The 5,398-nt window shown below is 46.6% G+C and overlaps 1 long non-coding RNA gene across 1 annotated transcript; it reads right to left on the minus strand.

Annotated features, from left to right (window-relative positions):
* Nucleotides 1-2,351: 2,351 nt before the first annotated feature.
* Nucleotides 2,352-4,143, minus strand: LOC149870788 (uncharacterized). The gene is made up of 3 exons (XR_016440495.1): nt 4,005-4,143; nt 2,671-2,756; nt 2,352-2,393 (listed from the first exon to the last, which is right to left on the minus strand). It is a non-coding gene; the product is annotated as an uncharacterized LOC149870788 (long non-coding RNA).
* Between the last annotated feature and the right edge of the window lie 1,255 nt (nt 4,144-5,398).

A 5,398-nucleotide genomic window follows, 5' to 3' on the forward strand; every position in this document is an offset into this window, starting at 1 on the left:
TTTGATGTTATTACATAAATATCCTCTTATCATTATAATAATAATAATAATCTTTAAGTTATGTGAGTATTAGCCCAAGAACAACTCTTACAAACCAAGAAACTTCAGAATTACAGTTAAAAGTAAGTGAGGTACAAATATCTGAAGGCATGCAAAAAACAGGGCAGGACATGAGACCAACCTTAACTCAGCTGTGTAAAGATGCCAAGCCACAAGCAGGCAATAATCATTAATCTAAGACAATAAACACTAAAGCTCTTTAAATTGATTTTTAAAGAGATGTGAGGGCTTTCCATTCTTTTTTTCCCCCTCATAGTATCACTAGAGAGCCAAGTTAGGATCATGTGCAAGCTGTGTGAAGACAAAATTTATAGAACAAAATTAATGGCCCTTTAAATATTGTTTTCCTCCAATCACAAACACTAGTATTCATTAATTATCTTAACTCTGGTACAACAGACACACACACACACACACACACACAGAGTATTTCTTGATTAGAAAACATTTCCATTTTTTTCCTTACAGAAATGGATATATTTTTATGTCCATTAAAAGGATACGTTATTGTAGCAGGAATAGCTGGTGCCCAATATAGGTTATGGCAGCCTCACATTTCCCATCAAATGCTCCATTTTCAGTTCTTTGTAATATGGCCAAACTCTAAATTCATATTTAGCCTGCTTCAACTTGAATTTGTTTGCAAAGTTTCATCAAAAGTGGTTCAGCCCACGGCTAGAAAAGGGGTAGAAACAAATTCCGGTTTTTGGTCCATATTAGTGAACCAAGATTAAAACATTTTTGAGAAGCTCTGTGATCTCCATTGTTTGGGGCAACAATTCGAGGAGATGAGAGTATGGGAAAGAAAGGGGAATGTAAAGAAGATGCAGATGTCTAGTCAACTAAGAGACTACATTCTACTCAAATGGACCATGATCTATGGATCATCTATTAGGTCTGGGCAAAGCTTTGATAGCCAGTTCGATTTGGAGGAGATTTGGCAGCCATATCTCTAAATATGAATCAAATCAGGAGACCCATTAAAAGGTTTGAATCGATTCAAAAGTTTCCGAATCAATTCAGAGAGATTTTGCGCCTATTTGGACATTCAGCCATAGACTAAACAGGCAGCAGTCCTCGACCATGCTGGACACAGCTGCTTCCAGCTGGTAAGTCTGTTCTGATGGGTGGAGTGGGGAAAGAAGGAGTGGTGGGGTGCAGATCAATGCCCCTGCAGCAAGGGAAGGATTGGGGCTCGGGCAAGCTGCCCAGCCAGGGTGGGAGGCCGCAGGACTTGGAGAGGGGGCTCCCGCCACTGTGTGCCACTGCACACAGCCAGTCCGGGAGCTGCTCTTCCGATGGCTCCTCTAGCCACCCTTGCCACCAGGAGTGCATGGGAGTGCGTGTGTGCCCCAGATCTGCATGGGGTGGACTGGGCTGTACTTCAGCCATTGGCAGAAGATGCTGGGAGCAGGGGTTATGCCCTCCTGCCACTCACCCAGTCTCCCCACACCTCCTGGACAAGCCAAGGCTTCACCCAGGCTGGGCAATCAGTGGTAGGGCATGGCAGCGGGTGCGTGTACCCGGATTGGGGCGGGGCTGGCAGCAGGGGCTATGGGGAATTTTAGGATGGCTGCAGTCCTCCCATAGCCCCTGCTCCACTTCGGTCTGCAGGGTGGCCAGAACCAGGACTATGCTCCAGGCTGCAGCTGGGGCTAGCACAGCCCTGGGTGTACCCACCCCATGGAGTACAGCCCGGCAGCAGGCAGCTGGGGCTAGCCTCCTGGAGCACAGCCTGGCCCAGCTCGCCCCGTGCATATCTGGAGACACACGCCCGCTCCCATTGTTACCAGATTTGCCCGCTACTTTGGGGTGTGCTCATTTATTAGGGCTAGGGTCTTGGTAATTCTATCAATGTGCTGCTTGTGTTACTTGTGTTTCTATATGGAGCTGTATCTCTCCCTTCTGCAAGCCCTCACCCCCCAATGGAGCTATCTTGCAGGACTCAGTTCAGTGGGGCTGAGTTCCTCCAGTCCCCAAATCAGTCATACACACAAACACACACAGATTAACATGACATGCCTGACCTGGCCGGGTTGATCAGCATGGACAGGCTGACACCCTCATATGCCAAGAATCAGTTCGTCAGACATAAGCACACAATTAAACAGAATACCTCTGAATCTGGCTGCGTGTCCAGATGATACCCTCATGGGCCAGCATTCAGTTCATTAGGGCACGTCTGAGCCAAACTGGGTCAATCAGCCTGTACAAGCTGATCCCCTTTTGTGTTTTGAACTCAGCACATCCCAATCTTTTAGTCTCTTGCTGAGCAGACCCCACAGTATTTCTGGGCTTCACAGGGATCTTTAGCTTAGGTAAGAGGGGCGTTGCTGCAGAGCAAGTGGGGAAAGAGAAGTAAAGAAGGCAAAATATACCCAGTTACCACCAGTTTGACTATAAAAGTTATTTATTGCTAAGTAGATGAAATATATATTGACACTAGTAGTGATAGACATGCAAAGGAAAAACAAACACAAACAGTCACAGTATACCCTGGTTTCACTAAGTATTTGGGGAAACTTAGCTTAAGCTTAACTAATACAGTTCAAGTTCAGAAATCTATGCTTAGAGAGAAAGAAGAGAAAAGAGAGAGAGCTGGGATCTCACCGGTCCAAGGCACTAGGGCTGCAAAGCTGACAGGTCAAAGTTCTCAGCACGATCCTTGAAGGGAGATGATCTTCCTCCTGCAGCCTCTCCAGAAGAAAGTGAGTGGTGTCAGCACACACTGCTGCTTCTTTTACAGATTTTTATACCCCAGTTCAGCTTCTTTCAGGCATTCTCAATAGTGTAAATCAAATTGTCCTCTCTATTGACAAGGGGTTATCTGGGTGGAACATCTCAGGAACTTGATTGATACTCAGGAAACATCTACTTGGAGCCAGCTTGACATTCCTATGGATAGCAGATATACTTGATGGGATATCTCCTGGTGTCTTCAGAAACAATAGATTGCAGCATCAGGGTTTTTGGATTTTTACTTGCTGTGAACAAGCCTCAGCTTAGCATGACTTTTCCAGATCTTACTATAGTCTTTTAACAGACTTAAGGCAATTCTTGGAGTGTTCATAACCTGTTGTGGAAAGGACTTCCACCAGTCGTCTCAGGAAAAGTATGACAACACTTGTGGACAGGGCTCCAATGGGCTGGACGCTGTGATGAACCCTGTACCATTGTTCAAATGTTGCCCATACCCCTCCTCTGACTCGATCTATTGCCTCAGCATTCCCTAACCCGGCAACTGAGTTGTAGCCAATTAAGTTTACACAGGCCTCCCATAGTGGGACCAGGGAATGTACGGCCCGAGATGCCCAATAAACTTACTTTTGCTTAGAGGTGGGGGGGGGGAAGGAAAAGTCCTTTGTAAATCCAGATTAGAACTGGTCTGATAAATGCTGAGCTGGGTGTGGGGGTTGATGAGCATTTGGAACACAGATTTCCCATCATGCAGTGCTTCCCTGCTTTGCTGATCCCAGAATTCACTGCAGTCTCTGCTTCAGGTTTTCTGTTCTTTGTCTGTCATGTAAATGAATGGTCATCTGTTCTCATCTCGGATGCAAATGAGACCTAGGGCAGTTGTTTCACTTTTGTCACCCTTATCTGTAGGGTTTTAGGTGAGTCTCTCACTGCATCTTAATCAGTTTCTGTTTGGGGGGTGGAGGGGGATGGCGATTCTTTGCGAGTCAGACAGTCTCTGTCCTGTGTCAGGGTTCCCCCAGAACATAGCTGACAGGTAACACCATGGCCTCCTGGACCCGTGGCAAGAGCCACCGAAACAGCAGATCCCTGATCAGTGGCATGCAGCAGCACACAGTGGTGGGAGTCCTGCTCCCTGAGCCCCATACCCCAGCTTGTCCCAGCCCCAATCCCTCCCTCACTGTGGGGCCATTGATCTGCCCCCCCATGCCCCTCCCTCCCCCCTCTGCCCACCACAACAGACTTACCAGCTGGTGGCAACCATAAGCTCCAGCGTAGTCAAGGACTACTGCCTGTTTGTCAGACTCTCTGAACTGGTGCTGAATCTCCGGATCCAAAATTGGCCAAATCAAATCACTGAATTGAATTACTGTCCCTCTAAATCAGATGACTCCAAATCCAAAGTAAATACTTGCTGCTTCACACAGGCCTATCATCTATCTGCTGGACTATGATGCAAACTTGTAGATCTTCTTGCTGTCGCCCCGTGCCACCTCATATGTCACTTTCCTTTCACTTTATTTCCCCTATCTCCCATTTCTGTATTTTTGCCTGCTGTGTAATAAGAGTTCATACCAGGTACCAAGACAGAACCACTTTTTCAGGGCCTGTGACCAGAAAGGCAACCAATGTAGGAATTGGTTCAAGAGCCCCAACCTAAGAAAGGACACCAGGCCTCTGATCATGTGCTATGTCTGTAATTTCCCAGCAACTGGCCTGCAAATCAGAGACACGCACACAGACCGACACCCAGCTGCATTTTCTTCCTCCCACTATCCTTTCATTCTCCCTTCATGCATTGCAGGAGCAGATGTTAACAAAGGAAATCAAGACTGTTTGAACTGAGTTTCTTCCTCCCAAAAGAATAATTAATGCCAACTTAAAAGACTGTCCAGGAGGAGGCTTTCCCTTATAAAAACACTACACAACTAAAGGAAAAGGAATTAAAAAGAACTGGCTGGAATGAAAGCAAGATTTAATTCTTTAGGTTCCAAATAACTTAACTGCTTTTCCAGCTTTTTCTCAGTGATTAATTTTTAAAGAAAAGGATGAAAGAGCTTCGGTGATGGTAGGTGTAATGGGAGTCATCAGCTATCGCTGGATATCAGATCACATTTTACTGTTTAACGTGAAAACAACAAACACTTTGCCAAGCCAACCCCTTAGCATGCAGCCTCCTTCCCCCACCATATAAACTTGTTTATCTCTTCCATCCATTATACTTCATGGTGTAGATAAAGGGTGCTCAATCCCCAGTCTGTAGGCCAGATCCAGTGGCACTGCTCTCTGTTGCCAAATTTCTGGACTCCTGGGGCATTAGATTGGGCAGAAAGGGCAGCCCAGGATGCAATCCTGGCACCCAAGGCCAGGATGGGGCAGTGCAGGGTCCCAAGGCCCAACCCCAGTGTGCACAGGGCCAGGAAGGGGCAGCAGGAGGCATGGAGGGCCCAGTACTACCACTCAGGATTTAATCTGGCCCCCAGACAAGCCTTTACGTCACTCATCTGCCTCACAGAGCCAAAAGCTTGAGCACCACTAGTGTAGATTATAAAAGATCTGGGGCAGACTGGCTTTACCCCGTGTACACACATACATGTGTGCAGACATGTGCCTGCATGCATGTACAGTACTAAGAACATTG

This window comes from Crocodylus siamensis, chromosome 2, assembly GCF_052110815.1.
Source record: "Crocodylus siamensis isolate JL-2025a chromosome 2, ASM5211081v1, whole genome shotgun sequence".
NCBI classification, from domain to species: domain Eukaryota; kingdom Metazoa; phylum Chordata; order Crocodylia; family Crocodylidae; genus Crocodylus; species Crocodylus siamensis.